The sequence below is a fragment of the Centropristis striata genome, chromosome 9, assembly GCF_030273125.1.
Source record: "Centropristis striata isolate RG_2023a ecotype Rhode Island chromosome 9, C.striata_1.0, whole genome shotgun sequence".
NCBI classification, from domain to species: Eukaryota; Metazoa; Chordata; class Actinopteri; order Perciformes; family Serranidae; genus Centropristis; species Centropristis striata.
Window position 1 is genome coordinate 18,973,399 of NC_081525.1, and position 16,842 is coordinate 18,990,240.

The following is a 16,842-nucleotide window of genomic DNA, read 5'->3' on the forward strand; positions in this document are numbered from 1 at the left end:
GTGATTTTCCATCGTTTTCTTGATAATGATTTTGGTTATTATCAAGAAAACCAATTTTAATTTGCACTATGACACATTCTGGCAAATTATAAAGCAGCCTAAATCATCAACCTGTGCTGATGTCTTCATTGTGCTTAATCCAACATGTATTACTGGTAATAAGGTCATATTTGAGGACGCGGACATGGTCCAGTGTGACAATGTGGTTATAATAATGTCATGTCTGATAGAAAGACAAAAAGAGTTGAATCAGAATCAGAATCAAAATTACTTTAATAATCCCCATGGGGATTTGTTTTTGTTTCAGAGACTCCAGTGCGAAAATATTAAGAATTATGAAATACAACAAATAAAATAAAATAGAATGAAAAAGTAAAACAAATATACAATTTGTATACAAAGTATATACAATTTACACATACAATATAATATATAAATATATACAGTTATCCGAGTCGAGGTAAGTCTACTGACTGACTGAGGGTGTCAGACTCTCTGAGGGAGGAGTTATAGAGTTTAATGACCACTGGCTGGAATGATTTCCTCTGGTGCTCTGTGGTGCATACTGGTGTGAGGAGCCTTCTGCTGATGGTGCTCCTCTGCCGGTCCAGTACAACATGAAGAGGTTGGGAGACATTGTCTAGAATGGAGCGCAGCATGGACAACAGCCTCCTCTCTGACACGGCCATCAGAGAGTCCAGCTCCGAGCCCACAACACTCCTCAGTCCTACTAGTCCAATTCTTTTGTTCAGCGCTTTACACTACAGACAGCTCTCAATCACCCATTCACACACACATTCATGCTGGTGGTCGAGGCTACCCTAAACTGTGCCAGTTTATTCACACACCGATGAAATGCAGCATCGGGAACAATTTGGGGTTCAGTATCTTGCCCAAGGATACTTCGACATGGAGGCTGCCATGGTCAGGGATCGACCCACCGACCTTCCGACCAGTCTGCCCTTAGAGATGACAAAGAAGTAGACCCAGCTACAACGTTAGCTTTATAAGACATTTTTTTGGCCATTTTTCAAGGCTTTATTGATAGTGAGACAGATAGAAAGGGGGTGACAGAGGGGAGGACATGCGGCAAAGGGAGCTCAGGCCGGATTCGAACCCGGCTCCGCCGCAGCGAGGACTGTAGCCTCTATACATGGGGCGCCTGTGTAACCCACTCCGCTACGGACCACCCCAACGTTAGCTTTAGAGCCGTTAGCAGATTTAGTTTACACCTAAAACTAAAATTAAGACCTAACGTCACAGAATTTGTTAGAACCCAGGCCACATTGTCTACTTGCACACCCAACTCTGGAACGTATACACCTGTGACTCCTCTCTCCTCTCCGGAGCATGTGGCCTTGAATTACACATTGCATCTTTAAACTCCATGTTGCCAGTTTGTGCTGCAGATTATCTTGTGTTGTCTCCAAGCCCAAATTGGGATAACCCTAATGACATCATCAGAAAGCTCCCTCCAGAGACACAAAAGACTAAATATCAGCAGAAGGGCCCTTTAATCCTTCGAGACAGACCTTAACACTCAACATGCTGTTGGCCACTTGCCATCATTCTTGACATTTTGAAGACTGAATAACTAATCAGGTAATTTGTAGGTGTTCTGCACTCAAGCCAAGCCAATTATCTGACAGTAAGAAAAAGGTAAGTGTCCCCTCTAGAGCTCTGCAGGGGTCTCCAGGCCCTCGGGACACTCATTCATCACCGGCTTTGTTTGTGCTTTCACAACAGTCCCTTGGCACTTATCTTCTTGGCATTTACATGCAGACAAAAAGAAAGGAAAACAACAAATAATTATGATTAACACACTTCAAAAGGAATGGGAGGGGAAAAAAAAGAAAAAGTATTCACAGAAAACAGAACAACAAGGTTGCCAGTTTGAGCCGTGGGGGATGGGAGAGTTTCATTGTTGAACAGATGTTTGATATGCGCTGCAGATTTATTGAGAAATTTGTTGACATGTTCTCACAGGTTTATTTATGAATGCTTTTGATTGGCAAGGAAACAATGTGATAATATCTTGTCGACTCTGGTACAAAACGTTCCCAGACTCACTTCCTATTACATTCATCTGTATTAATAGGACTGAGCGTGGACTCATTCTGCTTTTATTGTCATTATGTGATTACTGTGGATATGTGGATATGGAAAATGTGCTCACTGTGAAAACTAACATGTCATACACATTCATTGTCAGGCAGGAACCAAAATAGGCATGAAAACAGCTTCAGTTCTGTACATCTGATGAGATAAAAATCTGTTTTGTCCTTCTTTTCATGCAGGTCAACTTATGTGTTGACACGAAGCATCTGATGAAGGTGGAATCTCTCTCATCCAGTATGAAGATGCCTTCTCATATTTGGATGTAGCTGACAGGACTTTTGTATCCACAGCACGGTTTTTCATCAGCCAGGAGGTGAACCTCAGAGGACCGTCTCTGCTCGCTGGTTGAGATCAGAAGTGAAGGGGAATGTGTGGATTTCCATGTGGGTGCACGTGCACTACACACAGAGAACAAAAACAACTGCTGGGCTCAGAAAATGTTTCCAGTAAACGCGGCTGGCTGCTTTACTAATGGCACTGATGGCCTTCCTGTCGCTCAGCTGCTACAAAGAGGAAAATGAATAATGCATAATTTCCGTACCGCTGAGAAAATAAGCTTTCACTTTAGAATCTCATTCACTGCAGTCTGGTGATATTTGGCAAAGGCTTCTGAAACATCAGGGTTAGGAAGAGTCTGTTAAGATTATTTTTATGGAACAAAGGTGCTTTTCTTTTTCAGGATATCAGAGTTTGTCAGTGTTCCAGCAAGTTGTGATGGTTGAAAATACGAAATGAGTCACAGCCAAGATCTTTGTAAGAGTTTTTACATCAAACGTTTCTTTATCAGGCTGCATTATTTGAAGTGCAAAATTAAAGCACCTTAAAACAACTTTTAACTTTTAATCTTGAGGGCACAATCTGTAAGAAATGGCCAGATTTTCAGTTTAGATTCAAATAATATGCATATGGACATGTCAGACACTGTTTTTCTTCTTTTCAGAATTTTAGTTGATGTTATGTCAAAGATGTCTACTGTGGACTACGGATCATCACTAGAACCCCCTCCATAAATTCCATCACTCCTGTCCTCCAACAACTGCACTGGCTAACTGTCAAATACTGCATTGATTACAAAATACTTCTCACTTTCAAGGCTCTTCATAACCTCGCAACTCCATACCTTTCTGATCTCCTCCACACCTCCAGGACCCTCCGATCCTCCTCCTCCATGCTCCTCACTTCTCCCCAAAAGTCACTCGTTTAGATTAGCCTTTCTGTTTAACCTTGCCATTCTAACTTCTGCTCTGTTTGTTGTTTTTATGTAGTTGTTTGTTTTTATGTAGCTGATTGTGTTCTTGTTTTTATCTAATTTTATCTAATTTTTGCAGTGCTTGTAAGGTGACCTTGATTGGCGTAAAAGGCGCCCATGAATAAAATGTATTATTATTATTATTATTATTAGACTACGGCCTGTCCTTTACTGTAATACCACTTGTGCCTCAAGAGGTGATGGTAAGTCACTGTAGCATCCAGTCTGCCCTCAGAGATGACAAAGAAGTAGACGCGGCTACAATGATTTGTGTTTAAGAGAGTGTTGCAATGCAGTAACACATTGTCCCTTTAAATATTCTGATGGTTTTTTTCATAGCATTGGTTGCTCTTACAAAAGTGAAGCTTCTGTTTTCTGCAGGGGATTTCACAAGAAGAGTCAGATTCCAGTGTGTGTGTGTGTGTGTGTGTGTGTGTGCTTTGGATCAATAGCAGGAAGAAGTTTTGGTTTAACTTATTATTATTTCCTGAGGATTCTTGGCACACAAGTGTCCTAGTTGGAAAACAGAAATATTGGCAAATTCTAATGGCAGTAATATAATAGCACTGTGGGGGAAATGATGCTGTATTAAAAACCATACCTGTGGTCACCACATTTGTTGAATGTAGAACACTTTCTCTTTTAAGAGCTTTCGGAAAAGTCTGACTAATTACCACATTCCTCCAGCACATACTGTAGATGCTCTGCATTATTAAACTTTATTGACCTCTGATGATGATTAACTTATCCAATCAGACGAGGCCTTGTGTTTCCATCCTGGTCAAGTTACATTCCTCATCCTGCGTTCTTGGGGCTCCCTGAGCACTAAACCTAAAAATAAACATTGCCTGTGTTATATCCAGAGCAAAACAATACGAACTTGGCCAGAACAGAGAGAACAGGAAGGAGAGTGAATTATTAGTTACACACACAAGCTGCGGCACGCTTAATAGCTTTTGGTACACACTGTTCTAAAGAGACCTAGTTTACATGTACGGTACCCTGCTTCTATAAACAGAAGAGCAGGGCATGTTGGGTACTGGCACTCTGTGGATGTGCAACAGGCTCACAGCTGTAATGACACATTGGCATGCTGGCATCTGTTTTCTGTGTTACCAGTGGCTGAGCAGTGAACACAGAGGATTAATATGGGGAAAGGTACATATTTGATGGATCTAATGGTGTAAATAATCATAGGTGGATGATGGGACAATGAGTCCCTGGCCTCAGAGATAAAAGGCACATATTACACGGAGTACACAGCCCCTCTAAAGTTTTGTACATATCCTGAGCAGATAAACACTGTAATTGCTTTGTGACATCTTCAAAGTCACCGTTCAGGCTAAGTCTTCAGTTTTCTAGCAGGACTTTTGGGGGGCTATTTATTGCCTGCTTGTTGAAAGCTGTTTTTGAACCAATTTAAGCCATTAATCATCACACCTGCAACTGATTTGCTATCTAAAAAGCTTAACATTACCTCAACATCACAGAAGATAAGGAAAGAAAAGTCTCTACATAGGATTTGTGGCAATCCAAAGTAAAATCAGGAAATCTATATGGGACTGTGCATAGACATTGTTTTTAATTAATTCATGACCATATTAACAATTCTTCTGATAAAGGAAATTCACCACAATCAAATTATAGAGAGTGCAAGGACTGCATGTAGAAAGAGGAGAGGCGAATGAATTATACAATATAGGTTAAAGCAATAATGAAGAAAGGGCTGTGCAGTCTATTTAAAACAAACAAGAAGTCAGGCCTCCAGAGCAGCTTCAATGCATCTTGCCAAGTGTGTGCAACTCTACTGAAGGGATGGAGACCCATTCTGTCCCTCATTTATATTTCATCAGGTAAGCTCATTGAGATCAACATCTCTTTTGCAAGAGAGACCTGAGCACAGCAGATAGAAGGAGATAACGAAAGGACAAATAGCATCAGAAACAATAACAGATACCACTAAACAGATTTACACGTTGATATTTTATCATTGGGTCCTATGGAGGCGGTAGAAGAGAACATTATCTACACTTTGGTACAAATAGGTGTTTAATTGGGTTGAGATCTGGTGACTGTAAAGTTTCATTCTCACCAAAGCATTTAGTACTTAGCCAGATGTTTATATGTTTGTGGACAGATTTTTTTTTTTACCAGGATGCACCACAAGTGTGCAAGATGCAGTCATGAAACTTTACAGGTGTTTGAAAATGCATGTGATGCAAGCAGGAGCACTGGAAGTAGGGGAGTAGGAAGCAGGCAAGGGGCCATAGGCATTTGTCTTTGTACAGTTTAAATTCAGCTCATAATGCTCATTATGCAGCTCATGGTGCTTTTAGTCATTATGGCCAGACTCTGGAACTTGCTACCACATGAAAAAAGGTCTGCTACATCTGTGTCTTCTTTTAAAAGCAGACAAAAAACACACATCTGTTTTCATTAGCTTTTCAGTAGGTTTTTAATTTCCCTTTTTCATAAATTGTATATCCTGTTAATTGTATTACATTTGTTTCACACTTTTGTTCATTTTAATGTTTTATATCTGTAATAACCTACTTCATGTTATCTAACCTTATACTGTATGCTTTAAAATGTGTATTTTTGTTTCTTTTGTCATGTATGATATTTGGCTATTTCCTTTTGTTTGTTTTGTTTTTCATTTATCGAAGCACATTGGGCCTACGCCTGTTGTATGAAATGTGCTATATAAATAAACTTGACTTGACCTGACTTGACTAAATTGTATTTATGACCAAAATGATATGCAAAATAACACATTATGTTTTATTTTTGCCTTAACATAATGTCCCAACTTCACGGGATTCAGGTTGCAGCTGTCTTTTGCTTATGTATCCTTGGTTTGTATGGTTTTGTAGTTCATGTTCATGTCAGAATAGAAACTCAAATAACACATTTCACAACAAAAAACTAAATATACCCACATTCAGGAACATTCAGATGACGACCCTGTTCGCAGCCTCGTCTGATCTGCTTCAAAAATCACCTCTTCTGCTCCACAACCACTTTCAGAGCGACACAATGACCGCATTGTTCTCATTACACAAAGCAGAGAGCAGAAGAGTTCACTGCAACCATCTAATACAGACATCCGTAGAAACTCTATCTGTATGTTTGCTTTAATAAATGTGTGCGTTCGAGTGAGTGAGTATACGTTATTATGTGGGTTACTCGTGATGTCATGAAATTGATGTACAGCAACAAGTGTAATTAGGTCACAAATGGTGTTTCAGGAACCTTCACACAGTAGGTATATATCCAAACATCAGCTTTATAACAGGAGGTCAGGGTGTCAGTGGATAACAGTGTCAGTCAGTCAGGCTATATAGAGCATTGACCTACTTTTCATGATCATTTCACATAATTCACACAAACAGGCATTTTGCTGTCAGGAACATAATTGATTCTGGGGCTCCAAGAGAAGCCATAACAGTTTTTTATTTCACACACACAAACACACACAGACACACAGACACACACACACACACGCACGCAAGCATGCACGCACGCACGCACGCACACACACATAGTGAATTCCCTATCAAGGTTATAATAGTTTTGATCAGTTAGTTTTAATTCGTTTTTAGAGTGAGTTTGCTAGTTTAAGTTTAGTATTTATTTTTTTAAATGCTTTAGTTTTAGTTCAGTTTTTATTAGTTTAAGTGTTAGTTTTAGTTTTTGTAATGGGGTATTTGTTGGGTGGGAGATGAAAAGAGGTCACAATAAATGGTGCCTTTATTTCCTTTGCCTTATCCATCTTCATTATGAAAAAAGTTGACAAAGACGAATACGAAAGACATTTTCACTATAATTTTAGATAGTTTTGTAACCACATGATAAAGTTTCAGTTAATTATCTTTTTTTAAACTCTCATTTTTATTTTTCTCTCGTTTTCGTTAACTATAATAACCTTGTTCCCTAGCCCATTAAGTTAACCCTTACCCTAACCTTCACCATGACAACAAAATGCCCAACCCTAACCCTAATACATGGTTACCTTTACATGAACCTAATGTAACCTGAACCCTTAAACAAAGTCTGTACTCTCAAAAAAGCCTTTAAAGAAGTGAGGACCAGCCAACATGTCCTCACTTTGCAAAAATGTCCTCACTCTTGGTTAGAAATGTGTTCCGGTCCTCACCATATAGGAAGTACAAGAACACACACACACACACACACACACACACACACACGTAGCATATACCCTGCATATTTTCACCATCTCTATAGCAGCTCCAGATTCCTGGGCTGCCCTTCTCCTCTGAAAGCTCACTATAGCATCTTGTCCTGATCACAGCCAATAACAATAGATCTGTTTGTATAACTGGATGTCGACAGTGAGCTGGGATGGCTGCAGAAAGCATTGGAGCCTGACCCACTTTCCAGTCCTGTGAACCGCATTAATTCACTCTGCCAGGTGCTTGGGAGACTGGAGGTCTTCTAAGTGAACATACAGAAGCCCTTATCTGCATTTACATGGCACAGACTAGCTTGAGATTTTGTTCGGAACAAGGTAAAGGACCTTGAGAGGTTTTGTTGTATTGCTGTGTCGTTAACAAGAGCACACAACATGTGAATACGACTAGGTTGAAATTTATTGTTATTTTTTCTTCTTTTGATCTTGGCAACTGCAACTCAATGGGCAACCTAGGTCTGAAATGTGAAGCCAAAGCCGAAGTCCCTTAAGCCTGTATTCTTTCTTGTGACCAGATGGGGGGTCTCTACTGGCTGCAAAAAAAGTCAGATGTTTTGGAGGTCTATGAGATGTATGTGTGTAATGTATTACCTCAGCTAACATTTTCCTAATGAGTACTACTGTCTTTTTCATAACAAATGTTCATATGGTTTAGAGTAAATCAGATGATAAAGCAGGGTATGCTTTAGGGCATGGCTACCTTGTGATTGACAGGTTGCTGACATGGTGCAATGTATGTCTTCGTCTTCGAACTTTGACCCTTTCACAGTGTGTTTTCAGTTTATCAAAGCTGTCACATTTTAGTCGCCCTAAATGTCTGGATCAGTGTTTGGTTGCATTAAATGACACTCAAGGATTTGGCTGTTCAATTTGAAGCTAAAATAGCTAGCGCTATCCCCCATCCAAATATGATCACTTCTGGCTCCAAAAAACAAGGCCTAATGGTGGAGATACACTGGGTCTATGCACATGCATGAACATATTTTCTCATACTGAACATGTTGGAGGATCTCTCCAGGGTCTGTCTGCATGTGCAGGATATAAAGTGCTTGGAACAGTAGTTTTAAAGGTATACTATGCAATATTTCTGCATTAAAATATTGAAAAACAAAAAAGCAGTTCTTTCATTCAGTGTAACAGTGCATTTCATTTGGTCGTCTGTCAATGGCTTCTTATAACCTTTACTCCCTATAGTTGCACTAACGGAGGAAAACATGGGAAACACGTTGAATTACGTATACACTTGGCTAACCAAGCTAAAAAAAGCTAGCGCTAACATTGCTGATAACTCCCCCCCCGTCCAAATATGGTCACTTCTGGCTCCAAAAGGCCTAATGGTGGAGATACACTGGATCTATTGACATATGTGAAGATGACAGATCCCATTCATTTTCTGTGGAGAGCCACAGATCCAGCTGTGTGTTTCACGATGGATGTGATCCAGATCGCCATATCTGAAGTTGCATAATTATGACTCGACCTCAACTTTATGCAAATCAGGCATGTCCGTTGCAACGCACCAACTTTGAGAAATTCAGATAGAACTGACAGTCTAGGCAGTGCTGATCCAATGTCAATGAAGATTCTGTCTTTACATTTACTTATCACCTCAAATGTTTTCAAACACATTTATATATTTTGGTGTACTGTTTAGCTGTAAAATGAGAGGGTTTGGGGCTTGGCCGCCATGTTGAACTAAAACCAAACATCACCCACCAACCGGAACAAACAAGACTTTCTTGGGTTCCAGCATGTCTTTATGTTTATTTGCTGGATTTAGTGAACCTCCATCCTAACAGTAGCCTCGAATCCCAGAAATGTCCTCCAAGCTCACTGTTGATGTCCACTAAACTGTGAGGTATAGATCACAGCAATCTTCTTTTCTACAAGATGTTGAGCTCTTCTCTGACGCAGTTGCATTTTGTTTTTATCTGATGGAAGTGAAAACATTGCTTAGAAAATAATCACCATGCTCACCTTGAGTTTCTTTTGTGAGTCTAACCAGTGGAATCTGCCACACAGGATGAAACTAGCTGCATTGAAAACATTCATGCACCTACTATCCTTTGCATATAAAATGCATGTATGAATTCTCAAGCTTTTATATGTATGCAGTGGTGCAATGTAACTAAGTACATTTACTCAAGTACTATGCTTAAATACAAATTTTAGGTTCTTGTACTTTACTTGAGTATTTCCATTTTATGTATCTTTATTCTTCTACTTCACTACATTTTGTATTTTTTACTCCACTACATTTAGCTGACAGCTTTAGTTACTTTTCAGGTTGAGATTTAACATAAAAAACAGAAAAGTGATTTGACATTTTTTTTTAATTAAACCTCATAACAGTATATTGGGTAGATAAAATTAGTCCTATCTTACTAAATTAAAACGCTTCTTATGTAAATGCATCAATATAAATAATCCAATAATATATTGAGAATTTATTTTTAAGAAATCTGAGGAGGTTCATTCTGCATATCAAATACTTTTACTTTTGATACTTTAAGTACATTTTGATGCCAATACTTTACAAAACTTGTACTTTTACATAAGTAAGTTTACAGGACTTTTCCTATTAGTGGAGTCATTTCAAGACCTCGGACATGTTCGGTCACCTGCCTGTGATGTGTGAAGCATTAGGAAGAGGAAGCTCTCTCTGTATGTATTCAGTGGTCTAATGAAGACGGGTCGAGTAGCACATGATGCTGTGGTCCTCCTTCCTTCAGGATGTCTGACGCACATCTTTTTCTTTTTTCTCGTTGTACTTGTTGCCAATTTTCACGTTGAGTACAGTGTGTACCCTTCAAGGACACTGACACGTATCTCCCATTATTGCCTGGGGCAGTTGGGCTCTTCTGTGTTTTCTTCTTCTCATTCTGTGGCAAACTAATGGCCCAGTTCCACCACAACTCCTCCCTGCAGCAGACATAATGTGTTTTTTGAGAGCCAGGCTGGGAGGGACAGAGCGTGTACTTAACCAGCATCCAAGTATCGCCTGTGGTGGGGCTGGAGAGAAGCAGAGGCATGAACCCTCATGATCCCCTGCAGTCAACTCAGCAAAGAGGAAATGGCATGATTACGTCAAGGAAAACAACATGTAACACACATAATCAATGGTGCTTTAACACACCACTTAAACGTGAGGGACTTTACTGAAAAATATGAACAATGTCCACACAAACATGAATCAACACCTTCAGCTTGTCAAGATTTTAATTTTCCACCTCCAACATGACACTTTGCACTTCCGCTTACGCATGAGCTGAATAAAACACCCAACACATCTTTTCTCACAAAGGACAGATCCTGTAGAGAGAAGTGACCTTGAGATTCTCAGATATTCGTCTCAGTCTGCCTCTGAATCAGACAAACAAGTACAATGTTTTAATCCTCATGCAATGTCTGTGACTGTGCAGCATAATATGTCAAAACATGGGTGTCTGCGTGGGTGTATATGTGCATACGAATGAGTGTGGTGCATTTCCTCATGAACATATTTTCTGTATTGGAGGATCTCTCCAGGGTCTGTCTGCATGTGCAGGGTCTAAACAGCTTGGAACAGTTGTTTTAAAGGTATAATATGCAAGATTTCTGCAATAAAATGTTAAAAACAATAAGAGAAATTAGCAATGTCATTCAATGTAACAGTGCATTTCATTTTGTTGTCTGTCAATTGCCTCTTATAAATTTTACTCCCCTTAGTTGCACTGATAGGGAAAACATGGGAAAAAAAAAAATAATAAAAAATAATACATTTAATTTATATAGCTCTTTTCTAGACACTTAAAGACGCTTAACAGGCAATAGGGGTGCTCAGGACAGGAAGACAGGGATGGAATAATTAGCCATCAACCCGTCCGTACATAAACATACATACAATAAACTTCAGATGGAGCAGCGGCGAACAAACAGCGCCAGCGTCCTCTCACATCCGAGAAAGAGATGCAGCATTACATGAGGAGAGGGGAGGAGCAACATAAGCACATACTCAATACACTTTACAATATATAACTCGCGACTTGCAACAGGGAAGGGAAGTGGGGGAGTGACTGGGGGTACAAAGTGGCGAAGGTGTGGGATGGGGGGTAGTAGGGGGGTTGATTGCCTATCTGTATATATGTCCAAGTGTATGTATGTATGTATGTAGAAGTTCGTATGTGTAGGGGCCTGGTGAGTCGCCTCGCCTGGCAAAAAAAATTACTTGTCCCATGGTGCTTGGTCTCAGCCGAGTCATTCATGGCTTCTCAGCTGCTCTAAGGAGCACAGAATCTTTTTTTTTTTTTTTTTTTACAGGATCTAGTTGGTGCAAACTGTTTATTTTTGGCCAAATTTGAAAGGAGACATGAGGAATAAAGTGATTTTGATGAATTATCACTATTTTAACATAAGATTTGGCCATGTTTTTGGCAGATGTGCTCATCACACAGTATGCATTCATGGACCATCTGAAATTTGAAAATCCAATGATGGCTTCATCTGGCTTTGATAAATGGTTTATTTATTCATCTTTTTTTAAAACAATTTTTAAAGAAAACACATCTTTCAAACTGTGGGCTTAACCTGTCCAAGCAGTTACAGTCATACATACTGTATTTATGCACAGATCATACTGCTCTGTTTATCATAACAGTCTACTATTTGTCTTACTATTTTCATACTAAAACTAATGAGATTGAGCAGCAGATGAAGCCCCACAATGTCTACTTCAGCACCCAGTTCCTGCTGAATTTCTCCATCAGTCAAGTCAGATAAATTTTCATCAGCAATAGTGATTGTTTGACAAGTTGTTGTTTTTTCGGCCACAAGCTTTGAGGTAAGTTCCATTAGTTGAGGCTGATGGAAGCTCACCGAGCTACATGGTTTTCCTTACAGTAATCGTTATTGATAGGGAAAATCAACATTGAACAATCTTGTAAGAACAGACTTGTGGAATAAAGATTTTTGTTATTGTTTTTACATCGGAGTTCTGTGGAAGTTTTTCCTCATCAAGTAAATCAACACATGCAAAACCAAGGTCTTCTGGGCATCAACCAATACATTTATGACGTCATCAACATATTTTATTACTGTTTTAAATGAGAGATGAGAGTTGAAATGACATGCAGTGCTTTTAACGGGAAATAGAATAACTCATGACTAACCATCCTGTAAACATCATCACCATGCAGAGCAGAAATGTTGCGCCGGAAATAAAGCAAAAATGTTGTAAGTCATGGAAATGTTGCAGGTCAATTATGGGTCAAAGAGTGTCAGACTTGACAGAATAGCATCGGTGATTAAGTGTGAATTTCAGGAACAAGGTGAAGACACTTGCTCTCATCAGTGAGTGCACATGTGCAATTACCTCCCTGGTTCTGCAAAAGAACTGCTTTGAGGCTGAGTCAGGGCGCTCACCCGAGGAGAGTAGTAATTCATCAAAGGATTAATGAACTCTAAGCCCTCTGAAGCAGCACCTCTAGCTCTATCTCATAAAAAACACTTTCCAACCAGGACAAATGAAAAAAAAAAAGCAAACAGATAAAAGGTTATTTTGTTGGTTTATGCCACTACCTCCACAATGTCACCTTATTTAACCTAACCTAACATCAAATCACAGGACCTTAAACCACCTCTGTGTTGTTGTATTTAAATATGCTTCTTTCAACTGTCTGTCTAGCGTGTTGAGAGAAAGTGTTTTCCATTGGTTTATGCTTTATACCATCAGAATTGTGTTCACAGGTGCCTAATCCACCTGCATTCAGGTCCGTCCATCCTGTGAGAGGTAGTGACAGGACTGAGCTTGTCTGTCAGTTTGCACACAAAACTTTATTTAGTCTTGAAGACGCTGGACTGACGGGAAAGCTGCTTCGGGGGTGACAAAAGATGACAGACACATGTAAACTGTGAAAAAAAACACAAGGTAATTAGATGATCAGTATAAGATAATGACAATGATAATGATGATGATGGATGTCTGAGTGAAAAAGATCCTTATAAATAGCTTATTTTCCATGTGCACATTCTGTTCTCTTTTTTGTGTTAACTTTTACATATCCTACACCTGAATCGGGCTGCATGTGCACAGCTGCATCTTTATCCCTATTCATCACTGGGCTCTTGTTACCTGTGAGCTGACAGCTGAACGGGTCACTGTGTCCCGCTGAGGACTGTGAAGGAGGCACATCAGAGCTGATCATATCTGAATCACACATTTCATTATTTCCCCCTTTGCTGCACACACAAAGAAACACCTCATTATTACATATCACTCTGCTCAAAGTTTCTCATACTTTTTATGTAACTGAGGCATGGCAAGGGCTTCGTTTTGGCCACTCAGTCACCACATCCACAGATCAGAGCCCCAACCCTGGCCCCGAATCAGCCCCCAAGGACGCTGTCTGTCTGGATTAAACCACCACAGAGGCCCAACTGTGAACCTCACTCTGCCTCCAGCACGAGCTCCAGCTCCGTTCAGTCTGGGCAGTAAAGCAGGCTAGACAGACAAACAGGGCCCGGGGGGAGGAGGGGCGGTCTGAATTACCGACAGAGGCTCAAAACCATAAATCAAAACCACTGAACCCCGTGTCCCAACACGATCTGTCCAGAGCAGTGTCCCCGACTGTCTGTGTCATACTTTTGATGATTTCATCTAATTACAACCTGGCTCCCAAGGTGTTTTACATAGAAATGAAGTAGGACACAAATGTGTTTGTGTTCTTGCCATGGGTGGCTGAACATTAATCATTAATAAAAAATGAAGCTGATAATGGTTTGTTGTCAGAGATATCTGGACATCCATCCTTCCACTTTAAGAATTAAACAATATTTCAACTTCTAATACAAATGGAAAACTTCTATTCTCTGGCCCAATACTGTACTCCTGTTTTTTTAAAGATTATTTTTTTGGCATTTTGTTGCTTTATCGATAGTGAGTGATTGAAAGGGGGTGATAGAGGGGAAGACATGCGGCAAAGGGAGCTCAGGCCGGATTCGAACCCGGCTCCGCCGCAGCACACCGCATACATGGTCAGCGCTCTAACGGTGTGAGCCACCGGGACGCCCCCTCCTGTATTAACTTATTTTGGTGTGTAATGGGTGTACAGCAGGGGTCAATCTCAGGCTCACTACTGTTCTTCCCACAAATGTGTTCTGATGACACCATATTCAGTGTATACACATGCAAGACGTGCAGAGGATGTCAATAGAACAACTGTTATGGAGAAGGCAGCTGTCTGGATTCATTACTTCTGCTTCTCCTAGCCATGTTTTCTTTTCTTTCTTTTTTTTTCAGGAACACCTCTACATAGGATTTGTTGCACAACATACTGTAATATGACATTATTTTGTTTCACGATAATTTTTATTAAGTAGGCCTATTTTCTTATTTTCGATTTACTTAAATACTATTATTGATTTGTAAAATGTATTGAACTTTAATAATTTAGCTTAACTATAATTTATTTAATTGGAACTACTTTATTTTGTTGTGAAATGACTTTAGGTCTTCCGGGGTGAGAGGTGACGTTCTTTTTCTTGGGCGTGTGTGTTGGGGTTGTTCTTGCCTGCACGCCTTAGTAAATGGATGAAACCTGAACTAATAGCATTGGCTTTGGGACCAAATCATTGTTGTACAAGTCACTCACAACTTAAGTCTCAAGTCTTTGCACTCAAGTCCTGGGTCAAGAGGTACAAGTCAAAGTCATAAACTTTGAGTTTTGTGTCCTAATTGGCTCACAATGCACTCATGTACAAATGAAATACAATTTTAACAACATATACTAATATATTAAATGTACAAAAATGAACTTAATCAAGTAGTGGAGACATTGCGTCTCATTGCATATAGCATGATTAAGGGGAAGGTATCAAGGTCCAAGTGAAGTCACGGGTAATTGTTGTTGAAGTCAAAGCCGAGCAGGTCTTTTAACCCTCCTGTTATGTTCCTTTCTCAGGAACAGCAACAATGTTCATGGGTCAATTTTACCTGGGGCATGTTAATTATCCAAAAGTATCAGAAACTAAAAATTCCCAATAAACATTGTTTATATTTCATTAATAACTCCATTACTAACCATCTAAATCAATATTTAGTGCAATTGTGTTCTTTACCTCTTACCATAGATCATGGTTCAATGAGGATAATTCACTTGTTTTTCATAAAAAATGCATGTTAAAACTTTTTTTAATATACATTGGAAAGACCTACATATAAAATAAAATAGTATTACATGACGTTACATTTTTATATATAAAAAAAATACTTTGAGATTTTTAAGCTTTGGAATGGGTCAATTTGACCCACAACATAACAGGAGGGTTCATTTTGTCAAGTCGAGTCCAAAGTCATCATCACATTTGTGACTGGAGTCTGACTGGAGTCCAAATTATGTGACTCAAGCCCACACCTCAAGAATATTCACAATTTGATCATTTTCCCTTCATTAAGCTGCACACATGCAACTCCACTTGAACCACATTTCTACATTAAAACAATACGATGAACTCCTTCCCCTCTTGCGTAAGCGTCCTTTTAATCTTCAACTTAACATGGTTAAATACAACTCACATATGCACGATTAAGTGCAAATTTACCATTTTTCCCTCACAGGTTTAACACGTGAGAAGGAAAAAACAACTTCTCAATCATTGTAAACAGGATAATCCCTGAGTTTAAAGTCTTACCTTAAATACATATCTATGGTCACATGCACACCAGACGAAAACACCCCTATTGTCTGTTATTACTGCAACACCTAGCGCTGCTTGTCTGTCTGTATCTTCGATGTGCACACATAGACAGTTTGGGGACTCACAAGTGCACCTGATTTCTCAGAAAAGAGTGTGGAAACATATTATCCGATGTAACGCCAGAGATCAGCTGTGGAATGTAAACAGGAGAAGGCGAGCATGAATGAGAGATGAAAAATCAAGATTTACATATTTTTCCATCCTATTTCCTAAGACTTTTTACTTCAGTGTTACTTCAGCGTACAAACATTAAGCTGGCATTCCTCTAGTAGGAGGAGGACGTGTGTGTGTGTGTGTGTGGTAGAACTATTGTCATTCAGAGCCGGTAGCATAGCACACACAACCCCCTAAAACCACCACTGCCATCCCCCTGCTACTGCTGACATTCAGAGGTATGCAAATGGCTCAACATCTCTCATTTCAATAAGAAAAACAACTTCTCTTCCTTTGTGGAGCCTGAGAGTTGCTTGTGCCGGCAGGCCAATACAATTTCCATTTCCATTGGTCGCTGCAGATGCAAATGCATAAACAA